We start from the raw sequence: 14286 nt of genomic DNA on the forward strand, positions 1-14286 counted from the left end.
AATCTGTGATGTGATGCACATGAATCTGTGATGTGATACACATGAATATGTGATGTGGTACACATGAATCTGTGATGTGACATGAATCTGTGATGTGATACACATGAATCTGTGATGCACATGAATCTGTGATGTGGTACACATGAATCTGTGATGTGATACACATGAATCTGTGATGTGGTACACATGAATCTGTGATGTGATGCACATGAATCTGTGATGTGATGAATCTGTGATGTGGTACACATGAATCTGTGATGTGATACACATGAATCTGTGATGTGATACACATGAATCTGTGATGTGGTACACATGAATCTGTGATCTGTGATGATACACATGAATCTGTGATGTGATACACATGAATCTGTGATGTGGTACACATGAATCTGTGATGGTACACATGAATCTGGTATGTGATACACATGAATCTGTGATGATGAATCTGTGATGGTACACATGAATCTGTGATGTGATGCACATGAATCTGTGATGTGGTACACATGAATCTGTGATGTAATACACATGAATCTGTGATGTGGTACACATGAATCTGTGATGTGATACACATGAATCTGTGATGTGACACACATGAATCTGTGATGTGATACACATAAATCTGTGATGTAATACACGATGCTGTCAGTTTAGGAATGATAGTACTGAGATTATATCAGTTCAACAAAGATAAACAACTGGCCCAGTGTATGACACATAAATATACATTACAAGATAGATGCTACATGATAAAAACATTCAGACACGCACACACACTCACTCCCTCACTCTCACACACACTGAGTGTGTCTGTAAATATGCTGGGTTAAATAGTGATCAGTATGATCTGAGGGGGCCGACCAACCTCCTCTCCTTCTCCTCCCTCTCTCCCTTCCTCCCTGCCACATGCTTCTGCTGGCAGTTAGTTTCCATGGCAACCTCCTCTCCTTCTCCTCCCTCTCTCCCTTCCTCCCTGCCACATGCTTCTGCTGGCAGTTAGTTTCCATGGGAACCTCCTCTCCTTCTCCTCCCTCTCTCCCTTCCTCCCTGCCACATGCTTCTGCTGGCAGTTAGTTTCCATGGCAACCTCCTCTCCTTCTCCTCCCTCTCTCCCTTCCTCCCTGCCACATGCTTCTGCTGGCAGTTAGTTTCCATGGCAACCTCCTCTCCTTCTCCTCCCTCTCTCCCTTCCTCCCTGCCACATGCTTCTGCTGGCAGTTAGTTTCCATGGGAACCTCCTCTCCTTCTCCTCCCTCTCTCCCTTCCTCCCTGCCACATGCTTCTGCTGGCAGTTAGTTTCCATGGGAACCTCCTCTCCTTCTCCTCCCTCTCTCCCTTCCTCCCTGCCACATGCTTCTGCTGGCAGTTAGTTTCCATGGGAACCTCCTCTCCTTCTCCTCCTCTCTCCCTTCCTCCCTGCCACATGCTTCTGCTGGCAGTTAGTTTCCATGGGAACCTCCTCTCCTTCTCCTCCCTCTCTCCCTTCCTCCCTGCCACATGCTTCTGCTGGCAGTTAGTTTCCATGGCAACCTCCTCTCCTTCTCCTCCCCTCTCCCTTCCTCCCTGCCACATGCTTCTGCTGGCAGTTAGTTTCCATGGCAACCCGGCCCATCTTGGTCTCTATGGAAACGTCTGAGCACCCAACATTACTGTAGTAAGTTTGATTTAAAAAAGTGTTGTTGATTGCTCTAACTTAGTTTGTTTGGACTCACTGGGGGAGGTCAATCAAACTGAACTTGATTGGTGGTTGGCTGTTTTCACCAGGTGTACCCTGGGATGTGTTGTGTTGATGTTGTTTCTGTATTCGTGTGGAGCATCTGTACAGCATAGCAATCTGTAAGCATGTCCTGACTACTGTGGAGCATCTGTACAGCATAGCAATCTGTAAGCATGTCCTGACTACTGTGGAGCATCTGTAACAACATAGCAATCTGTAAGCATGTCCTGACTACTGTGGAGCATCTGTACAGCATAGCAATCTGTAAGCATGTCCTGACTACTGTGGAGCATCTGTACAGCATAGCAATCTGTAAGCATGTCCTGACTACTGTGGAGCATCTGTACAGCATAGCAATCTGTATGCATGTCCTGACTACTGTGGAGCATCTGTACAGCATAGCAATCTGTAAGCATGTCCTGACTACTGTGGAGCATCTGTACAGCATAGCAATCTGTAAGCATGTCCTGACTACTGTGGAGCATCTGTACAGCATAGCAATCTGTAAGCATGTCCTGACTACTGTGGAGCATCTGTACAGCATAGCAATCTGTAAGCATGTCCTGACTACTGTGGAGCATCTGTACAGCATAGCAATCACTGTAAGCATGTCATCTGTACACATAGCAATCTGTAAGCATGTGGAGCATCTGTACATAGCAATCTGTAAGCATAGCAATCTGTAAGCATGTCCTGACTACTGTGGAGCATCTGTACAGCATAGCAATCTGTAAGCATGTCCTGACTACTGTGGAGCATCTGTACAGCATAGCACCATAGCAATCTGTAAGCATGTCCTGACTACTGTGGAGCATCTGTACAGCATAGCAATCATGTATGCATGTCCTGACTACTGTGGAGCATGTGTACAGCATAGCAATCTGCATAGGAGCATGTCCTGACTACTGTGGAGCATCTGTACAACATAGCAATCTGTAAGCATGACTACTGTGGAGCATCTGTAGCATTCAGTAAGCATGTCCTGACTAGGATCTGTAACTTGGAGCATCTGTATACAACATGTCCTGACCTGACTGTGGAGCATCTTCCCATTCATAGCAATCTCCCATGTGTACAGCATAGCAATCTGTAAGCATGTCCTGACTACTGTGGAGCATCTGTACAGCATAGCAATCTGTAAGCATGTCCTGACTACTGTGGAGCATCTGTACAGGACCATAGAGAGGGTGTATCTTCCTTCATTCATACCATGCCCAGGATCTGTAAGCATGTCCTTCATTCTACTGCCCAGGTGGAGGGTGCATCTCCTTCATTCAGCATAGCAGGACCTGTAAGCATGTCCTGACTACTGCCCAGGACCATGGAGGGTGCATCTGTTCATTCATAGCCCAGGATCATAAGCATGTCCTGACTACTGTGGAGCATCTGTCCTTCACAACATGCCCAGGCATAGAGAATCTTCCTTCATTCATACCATGTCCAGGACCTGTATCTTCCTTCATTCATACCATGCCCAGGACCAGGGTGTATCTTCCTTCATTGACCATGCCCAGGACCATAGAGAGGGTGTATCTTCCTTCATTCATACCATGCCCAGGACCATAGAGAGGGTGTATCTTCCTTCCTCATTCATACCATGCCCAGGACCATAGAGAGGGTGTATCTTCCTTCATTCATACCATGCCCAGGACCATAGAGAGGGTGTATCTTCCTTCCCTCCCTTCATTCATACCATGCCCAGGACCATAGAGAGGTGTATCTTTTCCTTCATTCATACCATGCCCAGGACCATAGAGAGGGTGTATCTTCCTTCCTTCATTCATACCATGCCCAGGACCATAGAGAGGGTGTATCTTCTTCCTTCATTCATACCATGCCCAGGACCATAGAGAGGGTGTATCTTCTTCCTTCATTCATACCATGCCCAGGACCATAGAGAGGGTGTATCTTCCTTCCCTCCCTTCATTCATACCATGCCCAGGACCATAGAGAGGGTGTATCTTCCTTCCCTTCCTTCATTCATACCATGCCCAGGACCATAGAGAGGGTGTATCTTCCTTCCCTCCCTTCATTCATACCATGCCCAGGACCATAGAGAGGGTGTATCTTCCTTCCCTCCTTCATTCATACCATGCCCAGGACCATAGAGAGGGTGTATCTTCCTTCCCTTCCTTCATTCATACCATGCCCAGGACCATAGAGAGGGTGTATCTTCCTTCCCTCCCTTCATTCATACCATGCCCAGGACCATAGAGAGGGTGTATCTTCCTTCCCTCCCTTCATTCATACCATGCCCAGGACCATAGAGAGGGTGTATCTTCCTTCCCTTCCTTCATTCATACCATGCCCAGGACCATAGAGAGGGTGTATCTTCCTTCCCTCCCTTCATTCATACCATGCCCAGGACCATAGAGGGTGTATCTTCCCTTCCCTGCCCAGGACCATAGAGAGGGTGTATCTTCCTTCATTCATACCATGCCCAGGACCAGGAGAGGTGTATCTTCCTTCCCTCCCTTCATTCATACCATGCCCAGGACCATAGAGAGGGTGTATCTTCCTTCCCTCCCTTCATTCATACCATGCCCAGGACCATAGAGAGGGTGTATCTTCCTTCCCTTCCTTCATTCATACCATGCCCAGGACCATAGAGAGGGTGTATCTTCCTTCCCTCCCTTCATTCCTCTTCACCTCTCCCTTTCTTTCTCCTTTAAGTTTGTTTGAGAGAGGAGAAGGCAGAGAGTCTCACAGGAAGAACCAGTAAAAATAGAGAGATAAGCAGGAGGAGGAAGAGAGGAGGAGGAAGACAGGATGAGGGAAGGAGAGGGGAGGAAGAGAGGAGGAGGGAAGGAGAGGGGGAGGGAAGGAGAGGGGGAGGGAAGGAGAGGAGGGAGAGAGGAGGAGGGAAGGAGAGGAGGAGGGAAGGAGAGGTATGGAGAGAGGAGGGGGGAAGGAGAGGAGGGAGAGAGGGAGGGAAGGAGAGGAGGAGGGAAGGGGAGGGGAGGAGAAGAGAGGAAGAGGAAGAGAGGAGGAGGGAAGGAGAGGAGGAGGGAAGGGGAGGGAAGGAGAAGAGAGGAAGAGGAAGAGGAAGAGAGGAGGAGGGAAGGAGAGGAGGAGGAAGAGAGGAGGAGGGAAGGAGAGGAGGAGGGAAGGAGAGGAGGAGGAAGAGGAAGAGAGGAGGAGAGATGGAGAGGAGGAGGAAGAGAGAAGGAGGGAAGGAGAGGAGGAGGGAAGGAGGGGAGGAGGAAGAGTGGAGGAGGGAAGGTTAGGTTTCTCTCTCTCTTTCTCCCTCTCCTCTCTCTCTCTCTCTCTCTCACGCACACACACACACACACACACACACACACACACACACACACACAGAGAGAGAGACACACACACACTGTATTTGGAAGGGAAGTGAAGGTGTGAGTGATGGAGGGATCCCGTTAAAGGACAAAGAGAGAAAAGGGGGAGTGTTTGATGGGAAAAGAGAGAACTCTGCCAATCAAATCTGTTACTTTCTTCTTCCTATAAAATCTCCTTAATTCTCAGCTGGTCATGAGTGGACGAAGAGTGGAGGAGGGAAGGAGAGGAGGAGGAAAAGAGAAGGAGGGAGGGAGAGGAGGAGGGAAGGAGAAGGAGGGAGGGAGAGGAGGAGGGAAGGAGAAGGAGGGAGGGAGAGGAGGAGGGAAGGGAGGAGGAGGGAGGGAGAGAAGGGAGGGAGAGGAGGAGGGAAGGAGAGGAGGAGGGAAGGAGAGGAGGAGGAAAAGAGAAGGAGGGAGGGAGAGGAGGAGGAAGAGAGAGGAGGGAGGGAGAGGAGGAGGGAAGGAGAGGAGGAGGGGAGGGAGAGAAGGGAGGGAGAGGAGGAGGGAAGGAGAGGAGGAGGGAAGGAGAGGAGGAGGAAAAGAGAAGGAGGGAGGGAGAGGAGGAGGGAAGAGAGAAGGAGGGAGGGAGAGGAGGAGGGAGGGAGAGGAGGAGGGAGGGAGAGAAGGGAGGGAGAGGAGGAGGGAAGGAGAGGAGGAGGGAAGGAGAGGAGGAGGAAAAGAGAAGGAGGGAGGGAGGAGGAGGAGGAAGAGAGAAGGAGGGAGGGAGAGGAGGAGGAAGAGAGAAGGAGGGAGGGAGAGGAGGAGGAAAAGAGGAGGAGAGATGAGAGGAGGTGTCACGTTCTGACCTTTATTTCCTGTGTTTTGTATTTAGTTAGTATGGTCAGGGCGTGAGTTGGGTGGGCAGTCTATGTTTGTTTTTCTAGATTTTGGGAATTTCTATGTTTCGGCCTAGTATGGTTCTCAATCAGAGGCAGGTGTCATTAGTTGTCTCTGATTGAGAATCATACTTAGGTAGCCTGGGTTTCACTGTGTGTTTGTGGGTGATTGTTCCTGTCTCTGTGTGTGCACCAGATAGGACTGTTTTGAGTTTTCACATTTCTTGTTTTGTTAGTTTGTTCATGTGTAGTGATTTATTAAAGCATGAATCAAAACAACCACGCTGCGCTTTGGTCCGCCTCTCGTTCAGATGAAGAAAACCATTACAGAATCACCCACCAAAATCGGACCAAGCGGCGTGGTAAAGGACAGCGACGACAGCAGCAGCAGCAGCAACAACAGCGGCCAGCATCAGAGCAGAATCTGGACTACACAACTTGGGAGGAGATAGATAGGTGGGGCGGTCGACCCAGGGAGAGTGCCGGAGCCCGCCTGGGATTCGATGGAGCAATGCAAGGAAGGTTACAGGAGAATGAGGTTGGCGAAGCCAGCACGGCAGTGCGACAGGTACGAGAGGCAGCCCCAAAATTGTTTTTGGGCGGGCACACGAGGTGTGGTACTAAGCCAGGTAGCAGACCTGAGCTCACTCCTCGTGCTTATGATAAGCAGCGCATTACTGGTCAGGCACCGTGTTATGCGGTTAAGCGCACGGTGTCGCCAGTGCGTGTCCATAGCCCGGTGCGCTATAGGGCAGCCCCCGAGAGTGCCATGCGAGTGTGGGCATTGAGCCAGGGTGTATGGTGCCTGCTCAGCGGGTCTGGTCGCCGGTACGCAGTCTTGGTCCAGGTTATCCTGCGCCGGCTCTGCGTGCTGTGTCTCCGGGGCGCTGGGAGGGTGCAGTGCGTCCTCTGCCTGCGCTCCGCTCGTACCGGGCAACTGTGGGAGTGGAGCCTAGGGGAGAGGTGCGTGTAGTAAGCACTAGATCTCCCGTGCTTACCCACAGCCCGGTTCAACCTGTGCCTGCACTCTGGAGGGTCCGGGCTCGAGTAGTTGTCCAGCCTGGGGAAGTGGTGCCAAGGTTGCGCACCAGAGCTCCAGTGCTCCCCACAGCCCGGTCTTTCAGGCTCCTCCTAACACCAAGCCTCCTGAAGGTCTCCCCAGCCTGGTGGTTCCTGTGGCAGCCCCACGCACCAGGCTGTCTCTCAGTCTCCTCCCTGCAGGTGCTCCCGCCTGTCCGGCGCCGCTGCCGGAGCGTCCCGCCTGTCCGGCGCCGCTGCCGGAGCGTCCCGCCTGTCCTATGGTTCTCAATCAGAGGCAGGTGTCATTAGTTGTCTCTGATTGAGAATCATACTTAGGTAGCCTGGGTTTCACTGTGTGTTTGTGGGTGATTGTTCCTGTCTCTGTGTGTGCACCAGATAGGACTGTTTTGAGTTTTCACATTTCTTGTTTTGTTAGTTTGTTCATGTGTAGTGATTTATTAAAGCATGAATCAAAACAACCACGCTGCGCTTTGGTCCGCCTCTCGTTCAGATGAAGAAAACCATTACAGGAGGAGGGAAGGAGAGGGGGAGGGAAGGAGAGGAGGAGGGAAGGAGAGGGAGAGGGGAAGGGAAGGAGAGGAGGAGGGAAGGAGAGGAGGAGGAAGGAGGGGAGGAGGGAAGGAGAGGGGGAGGGAAGGGGAGGGGGTGGGAAGGGGAGAGAAGGAGAGGGGGAGGGAAGGAGAGGAGGAGGAAGGAGGGGAGGAGGGAAGGAGGAAGGAGGGGAGGAGGGAAGGAGAGGGGGAGGGAAGGGGAGGGGGTGGGAAGGGGAGAGAAGGAGAGGGGGAGGGAAGGAGAGGAGGATGGAAGGAAGGAGAGGGGGTGGAAGAGAGGAGGAGAGATGAGAGGAGGAGGGAAGGAGAGGGAGAGGGGAAGGGAAGGAGAGGAGGAGAGGAGGAGGAAGGAGGGGAGGAGAGAAGGAGAGGGGGAGGGAAGGGGAGGGGGTGGGAAGGGGAGAGAAGGAGAGGGGGAGGGAAGGAGAGGAGGATGGAAGGAAGGAGAGGGGGTGGAAGAGAGGAGGAGGAGGGGAGCTGTTTTGAAAATACATTATTACAATGTGGACAGAAATGTGGATTTATACAGTATGTACATAGAGAGAGAGAGAGAGAGAGAGAGAGAGAGAGAGAGAGAGAACACCTCTCCTCTCTCCTCTCCTCCATTCATATATTCAACCTGTTGTCAGAAGAGGTTAAGACTGTCTGACATTGTGACATTGCATCAGGTACAGGTAATGTTCCTGTCTGGCTGAACATACAGTATACATTATACTAAATATAAACCATATTATGTGGCAGTAGGGTGAGTCTGTCATCTGGTCCAGGGTCACAGATTACAGTGTTTCTGTTGTTATGGCAACTTTCTATCTGGCAGTAGGTTGAGATCATGTTGTGTCGGGTTTCTCCTGTCAAGGTCCAGGGACAACAGATTACCGTGTTTCTGTCATTGTCAGGGGCAACAGATTACGGTGTTTCTGCCGTTGTCAGGAGCAACAGATTACGGTGTTTCTGCCATTGTTAGGGCAACAGATTACGCTGTTTCTGTCATTGTCAGGGGCAACAGATTACGGTGTTTCTGCCGTTGTCAGGAGCAACAGATTACGGTGTTTCTGCCATTGTTAGGGGCAACAGATTACGCTGTTTCTGTCGTTGTCAGGGGCAACAGATTATGCTGTTTCTGTCGTTGTCAGGGGCAACAGATTACGCTGTTTCTGTCATTGTCAGGGCAACAGATTACGCTGTTTCTGTCGTTGTTAGGGGCAACAGATTATGCTGTTTCTGTCATTGTCAGGGGCAACAGATTACGCTGTTTCTGTCATTGTTAGGGGCAACAGATTACGGTGTTTCTGTCATTGTCAGGGCAACAGATTACGGTATTTCTGTCATTGTCAGGGGCAACAGATTACGGTGTTTCTGTCATTGTTAGGGCAACAGATTACGGTATTTCTGTCATTGTCAGGGGCAACAGATTACGGTGTTTCTGACATTGTTAGGGCAACAGATTATGCTGTTTCTGTCATTGTCAGGGGCAACAGATTACGCTGTTTCTGTCATTGTTAGGGGCAACAGATTACGGTGTTTCTGTCATTGTCAGGGGCAACAGATTACGGTATTTCTGTCATTGTCAGGGGCAACAGATTATGCTGTTTCTGTCATTGTTAGGGGCAACAGATTATGGTGATTCTGTCATTGTCAGTGGCAACAGATTACGGTGTTTCTGACATTGTCAGGGGCAACAGATTATGGTGTTTCTGTCGGTGTCAGGGGCAACAGATTACGGTGTTTCTGACAGTGTCAGGGGCAACAGATTATGGTGATTCTGTCATTGTCAGTGGCAACAGATTACGGTGTTTCTGACATTGTCAGGGGCAACAGATTATGGTGTTTCTGTCGGTGTCAGGGGCAACAGATTACGGTGTTTCTGACATTGTCAGGGGCAACAGATTATGGTGATTCTGTCATTGTCAGTGGCAACAGATTACGGTGATTCTGTCATTGTCAGGGGCAACAGATTATGGTGATTCTGTCATTGTCAGTGGCAACAGATTACGGTGATTCTGTCATTGTCAGGGGCAACAGATTATGGTGTTTCTGTCGGTGTCAGGGGAAACAGATTACGGTGTTTCTGTCATTGTCAGGGGCAACAGATTATGGTGTTTCTGTCGGTGTCAGGGGCAACAGATTATGGTGATTCTGTCATTGTCAGGGGCAACAGATGATGGTGTTTCTGTCATTGTCAGGGGCAACAGAGTATTAGTCAGAGATCAGCACTCACCTCTCCTCTCCCTTTGAACAAACAGCTGATACAGCAGTCTCATACACATCGGAGCAACAAGTCTGACACCAACAGGCTCCTGAACAGCTTCTATCTCCCATCCATAATGCTGCTAAACAGCTAACAGAACTGCAGAGACTATCTGCATTGACCCTTCTATGTTATTGATATTTTTGCACTGACTCTATGCACACACACACACACACACACACACACACACACACACACACACACACACACACACACACACACACACACACACACACACACACACACACACACACACACACACACACACACACACACACACACACACACACACACACACACACACACACACACACAGAGACTGATACAAACACACACAAACAGACACACACAGACAGATACAAACACACACAGACAGATACAAACACACACAAGCAGACACACACAGACAGATACACACACACACAGACAGATACAAACACACACAAACAGGCACACACACACACACACACAGACAGATACAAACACACACAAACAGGCACACACACAGATACACACACACACACAGACGGATACAAACACACACAAACAGACACACACAGGCAGATACAAACACACACAGACAGATACAAACACACACAAACAGACACACACAGACAGATACAAACACACACAGACAGATACAAACACACACAAACAGACACACACACAGACAGATACACACACACACACACAGATACAAACACACACAAACACACACAGACAGACAGATACACACACACATCCTCCATCCATTCTCCTAAATTCCAGTTGTCTCCAAGCGTTGTGTTAATCCTGTTGTCCTGGCTATCAGCTGAATGTAAGAGAATAGACATGGAAGGTTGGTGCTGGGGGCTGATGTTGTCCTGACTATCAGCTGAATGTAAGAGAATAGACATGGAAGGTTGATGCTGGGGGCTGATGTTGTCCTGACTATCAGCTGAATGTAAGAGAATAGACATGGAAGGTTGGTGCTGGGGACTGATGTTGTCCTGACTATCAGCTGAATGTAAGAGAATAGACATGGAAGGTTGGTGCTGGGGGCTGATGTTGTCCTGACTATCAGCTGAATGTAAGAGAATAGACATGGAAGGTTGGTGCTGGGGACTGATGTTGTCCTGACTATCAGCTGAATGTAAGAGAATAGACATGGAAGGTTGGTGCTGGGGACTGATGTTGTCCTGACTATCAGCTGAATGTAAGAGAATAGACATGGAAGGTTGGTGCTGGGGACTGATGTTGTCCTGACTATCAGCTGAATGTAAGAGAATAGACATGGAAGGTTGATGCTGGGGACTGATGTTGTCCTGACTATCAGCTGAATGTAAGAGAATAGACATGGAAGGTTGGTGCTGGGGGCTGATGTTGTCCTGACTATCAGCTGAATGTAAGAGAATAGACATGGAAGGTTGGTGCTGGGGACTGATGTTGTCCTGACTATCAGCTGAATGTAAGAGAATAGACATGGAAGGTTGATGCTGGGGGCTGATGTTGTCCTGACTATCAGCTGAATGTAAGAGAATAGACATGGAAGGTTGATGCTGGGGGCTGATGTTGTCCTGACTATCAGCTGAATGTAAGAGAATAGACATGGAAGGTTGGTGCTGGGGACTGATGTTGTCCTGACTATCAGCTGAATGTAAGAGAATAGACATGGAAGGTTGATGCTGGGGGCTGATGTTGTCCTGACTATCAGCTGAATGTAAGAGAATAGACATGGAAGGTTGATGCTGGGGACTGATGTTGTCCTGACTATCAGCTGAATGTAAGAGAATAGACATGGAAGGTTGATGCTGGGGACTGATGTTGTCCTGACTATCAGCTGAATGTAAGAGAATAGACATGGAAGGTTGGTGCTGGGGACTGATGTTGTCCTGACTATCAGCTGAATGTAAGAGAATAGACATGGAAGGTTGATGCTGGGGCTGATGTTGTCCTGACTATCAGCTGAATGTAAGAGAATAGACATGGAAGGTTGATGCTGGGGACTGATGTTGTCCTGACTATCAGCTGAATGTAAGAGAATAGACATGGAAGGTTGGTGCTGGGGGCTGATGTTGTCCTGACTATCAGCTGAATGTAAGAGAATAGACATGGAAGGTTGATGCTGGGGGCTGATGTTGTCCTGACTATCAGCTGAATGTAAGAGAATAGACATGGAAGGTTGATGCTGGGGGCTGATGTTGTCCTGACTATCAGCTGAATGTAAGAGAATAGACATGGAAGGTTGATGCTGGGGGCTGATGTTGTCCTGACTATCAGCTGAATGTAAGAGAATAGACATGGAAGGTTGGTGCTGGGGACTGATGTTGTCCTGACTATCAGCTGAATGTAAGAGAATAGACATGGAAGGTTGATGCTGGGGGCTGATGTTGTCCTGACTATCAGCTGAATGTAAGAGAATAGACATGGAAGGTTGATGCTGGGGACTGATGTTGTCCTGACTATCAGCTGAATGTAAGAGAATAGACATGGAAGGTTGATGCTGGGGACTGATGTTGTCCTGGCTATCAGCTGAATGTAAGAGAATAGACATGGAAGGTTGGTGCTGGGGGCTGATGTTGTCCTGACTATCAGATGAATGTAAGAGAATAGACATGGAAGGTTGGTGCTGGGGCTGATGTTGTCCTGACTATCAGCTGAATGTAAGAGAATAGACATGGAAGGTTGGTGCTGGGGGCTGATGTTGTCCTGACTATCAGCTGAATGTAAGAGAATAGACATGGAAGGTTGGTGCTGGGGGCTGATGTTGTCCTGACTATCAGCTGAATGTAAGAGAATAGACATGGAAGGTTGGTGCTGGGGACTGATGTTGTCCTGACTATCAGCTGAATGTAAGAGAATAGACATGGAAGGTTGATGCTGGGGACTGATGTTGTCCTGACTATCAGCTGAATGTAAGAGAATAGACATGGAAGGTTGATGCTGGGGACTGATGTTGTCCTGACTATCAGCTGAATGTAAGAGAATAGACATGGAAGGTTGGTGCTGGGGGCTGATGTTGTCCTGACTATCAGCTGAATGTAAGAGAATAGACATGGAAGGTTGGTGCTGGGAACTGATGTTGTCCTGACTATCAGCTGAATGTAAGAGAATAGACATGGAAGGTTGGTGCTGGGGACTGATGTTGTCCTGACTATCAGCTGAATGTAAGAGAATAGACATGGAAGGTTGGTGCTGGGGGCTGATGTTGTCCTGAATATCAGCTGAATGTAAGAGAATAGACATGGAAGGTTGGTGCTGGGGACTGATGTTGTCCTGACTATCAGCTGAATGTAAGAGAATAGACATGGAAGGTTGATGCTGGGGACTGATGTTGTCCTGACTATCAGCTGAATGTAAGAGAATAGACATGGAAGGTTGATGCTGGGGACTGATGTTGTCCTGACTATCAGCTGAATGTAAGAGAATAGACATGGAAGGTTGATGCTGGGGACTGATGTTGTCCTGACTATCAGCTGAATGTAAGAGAATAGACATGGAAGGTTGATGCTGGGGACTGATGTTGTCCTGACTATCAGCTGAATGTAAGAGAATAGACATGGAAGGTTGATGCTGGGGGCTGATGTTGTCCTGACTATCAGCTGAATGTAAGAGAATAGACATGGAAGGTTGATGCTGGGGGCTGATGTTGTCCTGACTATCAGCTGAATGTAAGAGAATAGACATGGAAGGTTGATGCTGGGGACTGATGTTGTCCTGACTATCAGCTGAATGTAAGAGAATAGACATGGAAGGTTGATGCTGGGGACTGATGTTGTCCTGACTATCAGCTGAATGTAAGAGAATAGACATGGAAGGTTGATGCTGGGGACTGATGTTGTCCTGACTATCAGCTGAATGTAAGAGAATAGACATGGAAGGTTGGTGCTGGGGGCTGATGTTGTCCTGACTATCAGCTGAATGTAAGAGAATAGACATGGAAGGTAGGTGCTGTGGACTGATGTTGTCCTGACTATCAGCTGAATGTAAGAGAATAGACATGGAAGGTTGGTGCTGGGGACTGATGTTGTCCTGACTATCAGCTGAATGTAAGAGAATAGACATGGAAGGTTGGTGCTGGGGGCTGATGTTGTCCTGACTATCAGCTGAATGTAAGAGAATAGACATGGAAGGTTGATGCTGGGGACTGATGTTGTCCTGACTATCAGCTGAATGTAAGAGAATAGACATGGAAGATTGATGCTGGGGACTGATGTTGTCCTGACTATCAGCTGAATGTAAGAGAATAGACATGGAAGGTTGATGCTGGGGACTGATGTTGTCCTGACTATCAGCTGAATGTAAGAGAATAGACATGGAAGGTTGGTGCTGGGGACTGATGTTGTCCTGACTATCAGCTGAATGTAAGAGAATAGACATGGAAGGTTGGTGCTGGGGACTGATGTTGTCCTGACTATCAGCTGAATGTAAGAGAATAGACATGGAAGGTTGGTGCTGGGGACTGATGTTGTCCTGACTATCAGCTGAATGTAAGAGAATAGACATGGAAGATTGATGCTGGGGACTGATGTTGTCCTGACTATCAGCTGAATGTAAGAGAATAGACATGGAAGGTTGGTGCTGGGGATTGATGTTGTCCTGTTTCACATGC

Source organism: Oncorhynchus keta, unplaced genomic scaffold, assembly GCF_023373465.1.
Source record: "Oncorhynchus keta strain PuntledgeMale-10-30-2019 unplaced genomic scaffold, Oket_V2 Un_contig_15362_pilon_pilon, whole genome shotgun sequence".
Lineage (NCBI taxonomy): Eukaryota > Metazoa > Chordata > Actinopteri > Salmoniformes > Salmonidae > Oncorhynchus > Oncorhynchus keta.